The 14,419-nt window shown below is 38.7% G+C and overlaps 1 protein-coding gene and 1 non-coding gene across 2 annotated transcripts in view; one reads left to right on the top strand and one right to left on the bottom strand.

Annotated features, from left to right (window-relative positions):
- Window positions 1-14,419, bottom strand: part of PPP1R9A (protein phosphatase 1 regulatory subunit 9A) — a 271,034-nt gene that overhangs the window by 123,206 nt on the left and 133,409 nt on the right.
- LOC119047366 (U6 spliceosomal RNA) lies at window positions 6,159-6,268 on the top strand. The gene has a single exon (XR_005082133.2). It is a non-coding gene; the product is annotated as a U6 spliceosomal RNA (small nuclear RNA).

Here is a 14,419-nt window from a genome sequence, read left to right as displayed (position 1 = left end):
TAATCCCTTTTTATAGAATCAGAGCATACCACACTAGCTGCAACGCGGGCTCCTGGTAAAACCAAGGTAAAGTGTCCTGAAGCTACTACCTAAGCGAACACCCACACCGAGCCTGTTTCATAGCATGTGAGCTACACAAGCCCCAACACTGTAGTGTGTCAGAACTATGACTACATTTCAATCACAGAATCACTGAGACCGATTTCTTTTCTATGCTGTACATGGCTGTGTTAAGCTCTCATTTTACTTGTGCGTAGATTTAAATGAAATTCTCACTGAGCCTCTCTATGTAATGACTATCAAACTCTCCTTCAAGAGCAGCAGAACGGACAGGAGGGTGCCAGCTCTTTTTCCCTAATCATTCCAAAGGCTACTCAAAGTGGTCTTCCATCAGGAGGAACTGATTGCCCTTACTTCTGCTGAACTACTTGTTTTTTGGGAAAAGATAAAACAGGTGTACGATACCTTGCTTAATACAAAGCACAATAGTGAAAAAAAACTTATAATTCATCAAGTCCAACTAGTAGGTATAATAAAAACTACATTTTCAATTAAATTCAACAATTTACTATCTAACCTGTACCTTAAAAAACTCTGTAACATCCCCCCAAATCTTAAAAACTTGGAATGAGTTGTTTTTTAAAAATATACATAAAAAGCTACCATAAAAATAGAAAGCAGAAACAAAGATCAGAGATAAAAACAAAAAATCAAGTCCATGGCCCACAGTGCCGGCCCTGCTTGTCCAGGTGTGCTTTCCATGCACACGACTGGGAAACTGGCAACTCCTGTGCATTGTATGTGGGGACCTATGAACCAGAAACACGTATTGCACACGTAGAAGCACATGTAGCACGGTCCCTAATAGCATGTACTTCTCAGAACCGTGACACTTACAGGACTTATGCCAGGACGAATTCTGTTTTTCTTCCTGACTTTAGACATGTTTTTACAGCCTCATGCCACTTGCTTGGTCTCTACCATGTTTCTCCATCACAATAAACATCGCAACGTCAAAAGGCGCCTTCCTAAATGCAGCTCGTTTGGGTTTTATTCATCTTCTCATGTAACATGCTTCTTCCTATGGCTCTCATATAGAACCCTCTAATATTTTTCTTAAATTGTCAGGTTTATGATGCCTTCTTAGTGCTTCTGACCTTTCACTTTACTTATGTTTTTGTCATCTCTTATTTCTTGTCACATGTACTCATTCACACTTATTCATTCATAAAAATTTTAGAGTAGTGACTCTTGGCCAGACATCGTGCTGCACTTTGTGGAAGGCGCAATGTCGAGTAGCGCACAGCTTAGTCGGAACACAAGTCAAAATAAACAACTACAATATACTGTGATAACTGATATAACAGAGGAATAAACCAAGTAATCTTTTTTTATTTGCCTAAGACAGGGAAGGATTTCATGCAGGAAAAAATATTTGAGTTGAGTCTTCAAGGACAAACAAGAACTCCTATACTTGACTGCAGAAGAGGTAGAATGTATATGTTAAATATAAGACCTCGAACAAACAAACAATCAAATCTGCGTCTATGTCCTTTGAGAAACATCGATGGTTGAGTGGACAACAAATAACCTGTCGAGGGGAGCAAACCTTAATGACACAAACAGAAAAGGGAGCCAGTCTGGAACGTACATGTCCTGAAATACTGGTGGATATGACTGAAAATTAGTCCATTAATATTTGCCCCCCATCTACTTTCACTAATAGGTACTAATATATGGTCACAGAAAAAGGACCCAGATGACATCCACTCTGGAATGTAGCTCAGTTTTGCTACTGCATAGTAAGTAAGTGAATAAATATGTATGTATGCCTACTATGGATATAGATTTTAAAATGTAACTATGAGGGAACTGTTTCAAATAAATTACACCTTCTTGGCTTTCTTCAGGATCCAAAACCACCATCAAGACACACACACACACACACACACACACACACACACACACACGCATATATATTTAGTTCAGTCACCTTCACATTGTTCCTGTGTTACTTGACTGAGAAAAGCAAACAAAAGCAAGTTTAAATATAGGAGTTCTTGTTTCTGAGCCAACAAGAGATTCTGCTCCTTTATCAAAAGAAAACAAACAAGACCTCATCCTTTGCTTTGCAACAGAGGCATACTTTTAGGGGTAACTAGTTTATAAATGCATTAGCAATGACATTTCTGACCCAGTAATCCAAGGCTATGTAAAACAAATACAACTAAAATTAGCATATCAGAAGATTTCAACTAGAATCATTCTTTTTCACATTTCTGGTAGTTTGAGCTACAACACTTTTTCAAAAATAAGAAAAAAATATTTCCTTAACTTCCTTATGACACATTTTTGTTAATCAGTGTAGGTCAAAACCAATTCAGGACTTTCTGTGAGCACCGCCTGGAAGGAATCTCCCACAAGGCTTCCACAAGCTCTCCGCGTCTGGGTTCCGATTCATCTTCCCGACACATCGGAGATGGACGATGTCCCCGGCTCTGGCATGCTGCACACACGCCAGGTGATGGCTTCGCACAGTGCACGCCTGGGGACCTGCCAGGCGTTCACATGCTCCCACAGACACCTCCGACTTCTCACAAGCTTCCGTGGTAGAACTGACTCACCTCCACATGATTTGAGTGGCTCTGCTAAAGAGACTCCAAGTTGAGACTAGGAAAGCATGGAGAGTATCGTCCATGCTTGAAGTTTTAAAAAGAAATTTGGCAATAAACCCTGCTTAGACAGGAGGATCCTGGCAGCTTTAGAACAAAGGGTCATAACTTCGGCCTTCCTTTTCTTTCCCCAGAACCAAAGCCGGTTCACTGATTTATGATAATGAGAGAGAGAGAGCTTTTAATGCCTGCTGTGTGTTGTGCTAAGAGTGAGTTAGGGGCTTGTTACAAAGTGACCTAAGACAAACTGGGGTTCACAATTATCAGGCATTTGGGCGTAAGCATTGGTAGTCTCTAAAGATTCTAAACATGTGAGGGCTTTTTGCTGTGTATAAAAAGCCCGATGAGTAGGAATATTTCTATCTTGTGGGCTGAAACCCAGAGGTGAAAAAGCAAACCCACAGCTCTATCTTGTGAGCTCAGCAATGTCCCAGGTGTCTGTCTTTAAGGTACTCTGACAGTAACCTGCATGGAGGTGTCCTTACAGCAGATGGGACAGTATTCTACTGTAGAATGTGTCTAACCTTCTAATCTGATTACCCAACAGAATCCTACATATCTGAAAACGGGACCAAATGAGTACTCAAGTTAGATGTTACTTCAAAAGCTACTGGCTTGCTGGCCTTGCCTGACTCAAAGTCTATTAACATAAAATACTTCTAAGGCCAATCCACATAGTTTCAATATTGCTCATTTCACCAATTATTTGTACAATAACATCCTTAGTATAACCTTCCTGTGTAGATTTAAAGTACCTGTCTCTGGAGTGCAGACTTCTAATTAGGGTCTTCCAAATATTAATTAACCTATCCTAGTGAGGATTTGTGACTGGTATACGTGGAATGCTAAATTAACAACTCCTAAAAGAAAGTTAAACCCATAAATATTGTGATGTATATGATAAAGTAATTGAAAGTAAATTATGGACAATATAAAACATTACACAAATTATCATTAACTCTGGTACCGAATGATCCAGTAACTATGCCACAAAAAAAGTAAAGAGAGTGCCTACTTTTCCTATTTTTTGCATAATAAACTTAAAACTCAGAGAGCTATACATGATGTATATAAGGATAATCGAGGAAGACAAAGTGTATAAGGACAAAGATATATTCATTAAGCGTAAGCCTAGTGTTTTCATGGGTAACTAAAGAAGAGGAAGTGAAAAAATAAACATACTCCACATAATGGACAGTTGAGTGCACAGCCAGCTAGTTCAAAAGGCAATACAAAGCAACCGATATTTGTCAGGGTTCTCCAGAAAACCAGAACCAACAGGATGTGTGTGTAATTATACATATGATATTATATTTGTATTTATAGTAAACTTGATTGATTTTAAGAGATTGGCTCATGGGATTATATAGGGAAGCTGACAAATCCAAAATCTGCAGGGTAGGCCAGCAGGCTGGAAACCCAGGGAAAAGTGGATGCTGCAGTTGGAGTCCAAAGTCAGTCTGCTTTCAGAGCTCCCCCGTCTTCATGGGAGGTCAGTCTTTTTCTGTTAAGGCCTTCAGTTGGTTAGGTTGGGCCCACTTTGAAGACAGAGGGCAATTTGCTTTCCTCAATTTAAATGTTAGAGTCATTAGAAAACACCTGACAGAGACATTTAATATAGTATCTGACCAAATACTTGGGCACCATGGCCCAGTCAAGTTGACACATAAAATTATCCATCACAAATCCCTCAAAATACAGTATCCTCTGGCTTGAAAAATGACTCTTTTGACATCTGAAAAAGATAATATCTTAATGGTGTTTTTCTCATATCATTTGGACTGTTGTAAATTTCCATATCCGCAGATATATTTGTAAAATATATACAAAACCCATGATAAAATAAAATACACATTTTTGTATTATTATTGGCACCAACTATTTCATACTTGTAGATAATTAACAGCCAAATGGAGGATGTAACCTCTTCCAATTTAGAATAGCTATGGTTGACTCTGAGGGAAGATAACTAACATATATGGACACATTTAATAAAAGAGGATTTCAAGATAAGTGGAGCTTTATTAAGGTCAAATATATAGAAGTTATTAATGATACAAAGTGATTAGAAGGCCCTATATCACTTCTTTTTGACAAGATAGAATTCAATTATAAATAGTATCATTAATCTGCAAATATGTGGTTGTTGAAGTACTTAAAAGTTTTTAAACATGAGTTTAATTTCTCCTTGCAGAAACAGTTTATGGCATTAAAGTAATCAGGAAGAAATTCCATCATAAATAAATAAAACCGAGCTCATTCTAAATCTGACAAATTCTAAGACAGTGAAGCTCAAATTGGTGAGTTTTTCCAGTAGACAGTTCAATAGAAAACTGGGCAATTGCACTGATGCTCATGTTTTTCACAGTATTTTTTCAAATTATTATAAACAATTAAACATACCAATGAGGAATTAGCAATGTTCTCTTTCAGTTCAACCAGGCTTTTGGTTTAAATTGGAGACATATGCTTCACAAACTGACAACTGGTAGCCAGCATGAAATAAATTGGGGACATTGGTCCAGTTCCCATTGGACAGGTGCCATCACCACAGAAAAATTCACTAACCGGCATCGACTGGGGTGGGGGATGGGCTCATATCCTAAGAGCAATAGCTGACTTCTCATTCACAGAAGTTAATACTCGTACAGATGCAACGGGATGAGTTAGTAAGTCAAGCTCTGTTCTAGCATTTGTCTTAGCAGTTGATACTCATTAATTCTTTCACTACCAGAGCCAGCACAGCATGGTGTTTCTAATGCCCTACAGAGGGAGATTATTTTGAACTTCCTTCACAGAAAAACAGGTGGAGGGAAGTGCTATATAATGTGTGGGTGTTGAGGTTAAGAAAGGAGCAAGGAGGACACTGGTCACACCAAAGAGCATCTGAGAGCTTCTCAAGGCTGGGAAGAAAACGTGAGTCTTTCCTGGAGTAGAGGAATTCCTCGGGTATAGACGTTTATACTCTCCCACGCCAAGCTCCGAAAGGTGACCACACTTCTTCTGGAAGGACTAAAAGGATATCATGAGAACTAAACACTAAATTCTAAGTTCTCAGGAACCTTGAGAAGAGGACCTCATCTTAAGAATTTGCCTAGAAACAGAGAAAAATAGCCTTGAAGGGAACTTAACCATTTTTTCAAGATCATCAAAAGTAACGGCATGGGTTAAAGGCAGAGGGGCTTCTAACACAAAGAACTCTGTAAACAAACTTCCAGAAATTATGCATATACCCAGGGTGGTTGAAGATAATGCTAAAACACAAAAGACATTAAATGAAAGAGTGAAATAGTAGGTAAGAATCTCGAGAACATTAGAAGAAAGTAATGTGATTGTAAAGCATCCTAGTGGTAGCTGAGCTAGAATGGATTCCTACTCCTTACATAAATGTGTTAATGAACACACCATCACTACACACCAACAATGATGGTCTTTCATGTGTCAACTTGACTACACTATAGTCTCCTGTTATTTAATCAAACACTAGTGCTTGCTTCAGTAGCACATACAATAAAATTGGAATGATACCGAGCAGATTAACATGCCCACCATACAAGGATGATGACACACAAATCTGTGATTCCATATATATTTTTTGGAACAAAATAGTAGAAAACATTGAATCGGAGCAGCAAGAAGAGAAAAGAATGTTTACAAAATAAGGGTGCTTTAAGAGACCTTTGGGACAACTTGAAACACAACAATATCAGCATCATAGGGGCACAGAAGGAGAAAAGAAAGAGCAAGGAACTGAGAACCTATTTGAAGAAATAACGACTGATCACTTCCCTAACCTAGTGAAGGAAAAAAAAAAACAACACACAAGTCCAGGAAGCACAAAGTCCCAAACAAGGTAAACACAGAGGCCCACACCAAGATACATCATTAACTAAATATGCAAAGGTTAAAGACAAAGGGAGAATCTTAAAAGCAGCAAGAGAAAGACAGTAAGTTACTTTCAAGGGAGCTCCCATAAAATGGTCAGCTGATTTCTCAAGAGAAACATTCCAAGTCAGAGAGGATTGGCACAAAGTATTCAGAGTGATGAAAAGCAAGGAACTACAACCAAGACTACTTTATCCAGCAAGGCTATGATTTAAAATTAAAGGAGAAATTACAAACTTTCCAGACAAGAAAAAGCTAAAGGAGTTCATTACCACCAAACCAGTATTACAAGAAATGTCTGTAATGAGTGAGAGAAAGTATGTGGAAGACATTCTGGGAGAAAGTATAGCATGTACAAGATAGGAATGAGAGAGTAGAACAGAACTATACGACAGGAAGTAATTCAGTACGGCCGAACTGGAGTGGTGAGTGAATGACAGGAGGTGAGAATAGTGATGAGATGAACAACAGTGAGAGCTTTATGACACATGATCTGTTGTGTGAATAAAATTCACATGCTCAAACCCTGAAAGAGAATGGAGGATTAGGAAGATGAGAAGGGGCCAGAATCAGAAGAGAGGTGAGCTAGGAGCCCTAGGAATTCTCTCTCCCCCCTTTCGGAGGACTTAGTGGAACCGTAGGCCCTGAAGATATTAGGTGACTTTCCCTAAAGTGTCGTTTGGGGTGGGTCCAGTTGTCCACACAACACAGAAGGGAGGCAGACAGATGGGCTCACTGCCCCTGCAGAAGGACAGGGACTCGAGAAAACAGAGGTCATCAGGCTCAGAGGAACGTGAGTAAACCAAGATCCTGAGAACTGAAGTTCTGCTTCCAGGGTCAGCCAGGACAACAGAGGCAGGTGAGTGACAACAGCAACAAAAGACCTGCCTCTACTGAGTATATCTGTGACATGTTTAGGGTGTAATTACATAGAAATCATGAAAGGTAAAGGTTTGCCTAAAATCCTGCACTTCACTTGTGTACTGGTCTCTGAAAAGAGAATCCACTCATTAAGTTTTATCACTCTCTACCAAGAATCAAATAATAAAAACAAAGGCTGCATAATCTTCTAAAATCTCAAACAGGTTCAAATGCTGATAGCACACAGGGAAAGAAAAAAAAACTTCTAGCTAACATTTCTAGCACCAACTGAGACCTACTTAGCCAACTAAAAATTTAATTTTTGTAAAGGTCATGAGTGACATATGGCTAATTGTTAAACTCTGCAAGCTGAGGCCAGACATCACATGGTGGAAAAAACTGAAAAACAAGACTGAAACACAAATCACCAATTGTTAGGCAATGTACATATACCCAAGGACACTGAAGCAAGGGTACAAGGCTGAGCTTGGAAAGCCAAGACTAGATGGGAAAGGAACCTCTCCGACCAGCTGCGATCCAATATTAAATCAGTCATGTCCCTCCACAAAGCATGAAAGACTCTGCTTTCTTATAAATGAGCTGTCCCTTCCATTTAGACTTCTCCAAGAGCTAGAGTCAAATGCAATCGACTGTTTCTGGATCATCTTTGACAATGTAAACATACATGATATCTACAATTGGATCTGTCTCACGCTTCCCTTATTTATAGCCAGAACCTAAAGGGCAGGAGCACTTTATAGGGGAACGTGATAATCAGCCATCTTTCAGAACAGGTGGAGGACAGTGCCGTCACATTACTCTTGGTGTGTCTGGGGTGGCAGCTGCCATCCCCTCCATTACCATAGGATTAATGGTCAAATCCGGGGATCACTGACCCTTGAATCACACTAACTTTCACCTCTCACATATATCTTGTAAAAGAAATGACTTTGTAAATACCATGTGTACTGCTGTGCTTCTTCAATCAATTGTCTCCACAACCTCAGAAACTGTCCATAAAAAAGAAGACGCCAGCAAAGCTAAGTGGTGATGTGTTAAAAAAGGGTGAATGCTCTGTAAACAGAGAAGAGGATGCAACAGTCCCCGCCACTTGGATCCCTGATTCCACAGACAGTATACACTCCAGATGAGTGTGATACCTTCACAGAAGCGCCTCAAAATCAAAGTGCCCTGAAACAAAACTACGTGTCTCCCATCCTGTGCCTCCTGTAAGGTCGCTCCCGTTTGATATGAGCTGGATGTTTGGGGTTATGTGGGCTCAGAAAGGCAGTCAGTCATGTAACTTGTCTTCCTCTTCACCTCCCAATACACCCCTCACTTAAAATTGGTTCAAATTTCCCGTTGATTTTATCTTTGAAAAGATTCTCGTTCTCATTCCTTCCTGACCACTCAGATTCCTAACAACCACATTATCCTACTGCACAGTCACTGCCTTCTGCTCTTCTCCAACGTAGTGCACACCACTCCTAAGCACCACTCCTGAAGTGTGGCTTCCGTCATGGCACTGTGGGCCAGGACCACAAGTGGGAGACAGGGCCAGGGTGGGGAACAGAGAGGGAGGGTGAATTTACGAGTGAGGTTGCATTTCTGTACTTTCCAATTTTTTATAGTGACTAGGAAGTACTTTCTAATGGGAAAGGACACTCTAAAAAGCTTCCTAACAGTCTTCTTTCCCTCAAGAATAAAGCTCAAATATTTTAGAAGAACATCAAAGTTCTCCAAGATCTGACTTCTGCCAACATTACTAGCCTTTACCTAACAGTACTTCCTTTCACTCACTTTATGATATAAAAACATACTACTTTGTTATATGCTTACAAAGCTTTCTTTCATATTTGCATCTGTCCTATAGAATTATCATTTTCTGCTACATACTGTATTTATCTGTGACCACATTTTCTATTGAAATAAGCTGTCAGCTCCTTTGTGTGGGGTAGTCTTATTCATCTTTCTATCACCTACCAGTTTGGGGTTTTTCCTTGTTTTCTTTTCCCAGCTTTATTAAAGTATAATTAACAAAAACTGTATCTAATAACATGATGTAACTATTGAGCAGCATGATGTTTAATGTACAGATACACTGCAAAATGTTTACCACACTCGGTATCACCTACTATTAACAGTATGATATCTTAAAGGCAATGGGTGTTTTATCATCGTCAGTGGTCTGTATATGAACAGCATCTTAATTCAGAACTGCTTCTGAACAAAAGAAAAGTGACCTTTAAAAGATAAAAGGAAGCCCCAATCATAAAAGGCTTTAAAAAACTTACAACTTCAAAATGAAGAAGTCTTTACATATACAAAGCTGGGGATGACCTTTACTGGACATCAAGTAGCTAAGTAAACCTATTATAACACCCATTTAGTATAATCCTTGACAAGGCCATATTTTAGAAGAAATGGCTTAGTAACAAGGTTGTAATGAAATCAAGTATTACCAAAGGATAAATATTTGTTACTAAAATTAATTTTATATTCTATTATAGAAATATGAAAAAAGACCACTAATCTCCTTTATTAAAGTCCAGTTAGCTCCAAGAAATTTTTTAATGCTCCCTTTTTTGATCAGTTTAGTATGACTGACAAGAGAAGTCACTTTGGTAGAACTGATCATTTTTAATAGATTTTAAAATGCTAATGTAAAAAGTGTATTGGTAGGAATAGGACAGTTGAGGATAATTAATTTTATTGGTTATGAAAATTTATAATTTGAGAGATATAATAATATGGAATATTGGCTTCTCTGGTTGCAATGAGGAAGAATTTAAAAGTATTTCAGTTGTGGTTAGACACTGAATTAAATGTCTGTGTATATAAAAGTGGTTGGCTCCCTTTATAGCCTTGAGGCCAGCATCTGTCCGTAAATAATTTGGGGTCAGTTAAAGCCCCAGTGTGCCACAACTGTGGCAGACTCGCTGATTAAAATCCAGCAAGTCACTTTTACAGTTCTGCATTCTGGTCATGGTTGTCCACCCATGAGAGACTTCATTTGATGGTGCTTCTCAAGCCAAAAACAAAAACAAAACAAAAAATCAAAAAAACCCACAAACAACCCACTCTAGACTTGAATAAGAGCTCAAGTCTAGAGCCCTGGCTGTCATTGAGTGTCAGGGGATTGAGTGCCCACTGTTGAACCAAAGCGTCGCTGATTCGATTCCCAGTCAGGGCACATGCCTGGGTTTCGGGCCAGGTCCCCAGTAGGGGGTATGCAAGAGGCAATCACACATTGATGTTTCTCTCCCTCTCTCCCTAAAAATAAATAAATAAAATCTTTTTTAAAACACCTAAGACTACCAAAATCTATCCCCATGTCATCTCCACCCACCACGCTGACTTTGGGAGGGTAAGTGCATGTGCCCCATGTCCTAAATGGGATGCACTCAGGCGCCCATTCTCTCTTGTGACTCAATCTGATGTAGCCAAAGCACTTAGAAGCAAAGTTTGTAGGAAAACTGTGCCTTACCTTTTCATTTTGGAAGAAACAAAAAGAACTTTCAAAATACAGTACTCAATTCGTTGAATATTTTGGAAGTTTATTATGACAATATCCTCCAATATTCAATTACTTCCTTCTTCTCCAAAACTCTTGAGTCCTCTATCAAACATTTAGTACTTATATCCCACCCTGTATTTGTTAATAATATTGCATGTGCTTAAATCTTATCACTATCTGGCCTTTTCAACACACGTCTATCGTCTTACTCCTTACTGCATCTCCAACACTTAACATTGTACCTGACACAGGGTACCTACGCAGCAGATGTTTGGTGATGGAAGTGCCTTATAAGGGCAACTGTTTGATAAACAGGTCTTTTGGAAATTCCAAAACTAAACTCCCTTGAACAGGTGCTCCATTCACTCATTTAAACAGTTGTTTAAGCTTTCTAGATAAGCTGGCAAGGAATCTTCCTCACTGGTCTACCCTGCTGGTTTTCACTAAAGCTTTGGCATTTAGGACACTGAGATTCTGGCAGCTGTTACAGGAAGTACAGAAAAAATGCAACGCGGGGGAGTCAGCCCTTAACAAAGGTAGTATCAGAGACATAGAATAGGAAAAGCTGGTTCTCTGGTAGTTGGGACCGTTCCACTCTTTCTACTTCTTTCTCAGTGTATATAATGTAAATATGGGGTAAGCGAAAGTAGGTTTACAGTTGTGAGTATGCGAAACAGAGTTTATTCTTGTATTATTATTTATTATTGTAGTATTCTCCATACAAACAACTCTCAACCTGCCGTTGCCCCACTCTGTATATACCACTCCATTAATAAGTAGCGAAAAGAAGATTTTAACAGCGACCATTAGGGGGACCATAAGGCACACCTACCCACTCTGTTTCCAGGCAAATGGCAGACTTGGTTGAACCTTTGCTTCAGTTTTGTTCAAAAAGATCTTAAGAGAGAAATGACAGGGAGCTGACAATGAGGAGAGAAGGAAGAGGAGGATAACTGCAGCTATCACTGAGTGACTCATTTAAATCCCATTATGGTCCTATTTTGCAGATCAGTGAACTTCAGACTCGTAGATGACAGGTCTTTTGCCCAAAGACATGAAAAATGTCTAACTGACAACTGCAATCCAAGCCCAGGTCTGGCTGAATTAAACGTTTATGCTCCTTACCCCAGGCCATTCTTCTTTAGGAGAGGAAACATTATTAAAAATGGCAAATATAAAATAAGCATCCCTATATAAAATAAACACACACACACACAGGACACCCCCAATTGCAAAGCTCCAATAAATAAGGGGCAAATTCAAACTTACCAGTAACTAAAGAAATGCAATTACATACAGCATTTTTCATCTACAAAAATTTAAAACCAGGCAAAGGAATAAAGGAGCTGTCATTCTAATTCACTGTGGATAAAGTAAGCTGGCCTAACTTTCCAGAGGGAAATGAGTTAAAAATCTTAAAAACTTTAGTATTGATTGACCTAACAGACTCTAAGAATTTAATGAAATCACAGATAGACCAGAATATTCATGTACACTGACATTAATCACTGTATTGTTTACCAAAGGAGAAAATCTGAATAAATCTAAATGTCACAAAAGAATGAATAAGTAATGGCACATCCATAAGATGCAACACACTGATAGCGTAATGATCACGCTCCGTAAGGTTGTTTAATGACACAAAGATGTTCAGATATGTGGTGTGTGAAAAGATGGTAACGCAACATGTGTGTACACATACCCAGAATATATGAATGATCTCAGTTGTGGATATACATATGGATATAATAATTTCTGGATACTAAGGCTATAAATGATTTTCTTTCTATTTTTCTAGCTTCTTATAAAACAGAGCTTTAGTAAATAAATGAAAAGATAACAAACATTGTTTTAAAAACACTCATTACCAAATCTTGAATAATCAAGGAGCGTAAATCTTTCCACATACTATAAAAGTAAATTTGTTTGGCTTTATCCTAATTTAAAACATATTTTCATAGCACTTCCAGCATTAATTTACATAGTGATAACTGATGTTTGTGATGATGGGACTAAGGAACAAAAAGACCTTGTGCTTCCTAAAACTTAAATATAAACTAAAATCGTTGTAATTTTTTATGTCATAAGCATATTTGCCCCAAGCAAGTGAGAAACTATACTTGACAGTTAAGGTATCATTGAAAAAACAAAAAAAAACATTTGTGGTTTTGACCTTGAATCCTAAAACACTACCAAAGCCTTGATCCTGGATAACTGAGATCTAGATGGCACTTCCTATTTCAGGGAGCTTAGCTCCTGGAACACTGTGGTTGAATTCTGACAACGCACTACGTGCAGGGCAACTTACATTCCCAGCTTTCGGACATCTGGCTGAGGGGCTGCTCAGTGGAAAATCACTGCTCATGCTCAGCGAAAACTAACATATGCTTTGGATGAAGTTTTCTGGGCTTAGTTCACCAGGGCTTTGTGTGTTTATATGGAATAACTTTTTCATCACATGAAAATAGAAGACTGGTCCCCTGAGTTATATCTATAGATAAGTATGCCATCTTGATTGGTCTGAAGAATAACTTTATTTAAAATCTAGTAAAATGATAAATTAGTTTAATTCAGGGGGAAAAAATAGCTTCTCTAGTATATGATTACAGAATTTTACAACCAGATGGGATCTTGGCAATTGCCCAAATAGGAATGCAAATAATCACCATACATACCATTCCCCTCCTTGTGGTGGTTTTGCCAGGTGATTAATGCTAGCTAAGTCCACCAATCTTCCCGGCATTGTCACTGTGGTCACTGCTAATTGATCGAGTTAGGGGGAGGAGAAAACAAACATATTTGCCATATCTGGTTTAATCTCTTAGTTTCAAGGAAGGCAATCCAAGATTACACAGTGAATCAGAGCTGATGTTAGAACAATGATTTCCAGGTGTGTTACAGTGTATTCTTGATACTACCCTCTATTCCTTCAGAATCTTTCTCTATAAAAAAACACAAGTGGCAAAATAAGTCCTTTCACCTGAACCAAACTGAGCCCTCCTCAGAAAACACTCCAGCTCGATGTCAGTTTTACCTCACACATGAGGTCTGTGTGTTCAAAAGCACTTGAAAGAAAAAAATATTAGAAATAATAGTAGCTGTTTTAAGGTAGTGAATTATGAACTTGCTTCATTGTTTTCAATATTCTCACATTTTGGCTTTCTGCACACAAAGAGGGAAATGAGAAAATTCACTTAATTTCCTATTGAAAAGGCAAGACATTAGCATCCCTCCTTAGAAATGGATCTTGGCACGGTGACTCAGACGGTCCATTCTTCCACTTGCGTTATCTTAAGTAAGTTGACCTTTTTAGGCCCACATTTTCCCCATTTTTAAAAATGAGAGGAGTGAAGTACATGGTCTCCAAGATCATCTCAGCTCTGAAATTCCAAAATTAGACCTACAGTAAGTCTGCTATTTGATAGGAGAATAGCCCAGAAATGGTTCCCAGTCTCAGCAGTGCCTCTGAAGGAGAAAGCCACCA

Source organism: Artibeus jamaicensis, unplaced genomic scaffold (assembly GCF_021234435.1).
Source record: "Artibeus jamaicensis isolate MK-2021 breed Jamaican fruit bat unplaced genomic scaffold, CSHL_Jam_final contig_923, whole genome shotgun sequence".
Lineage (NCBI taxonomy): Eukaryota > Metazoa > Chordata > Mammalia > Chiroptera > Phyllostomidae > Artibeus > Artibeus jamaicensis.
Note: the sequence above shows the minus strand (reverse complement) of the source record. Positions and strands in the feature narration are given on the sequence as shown.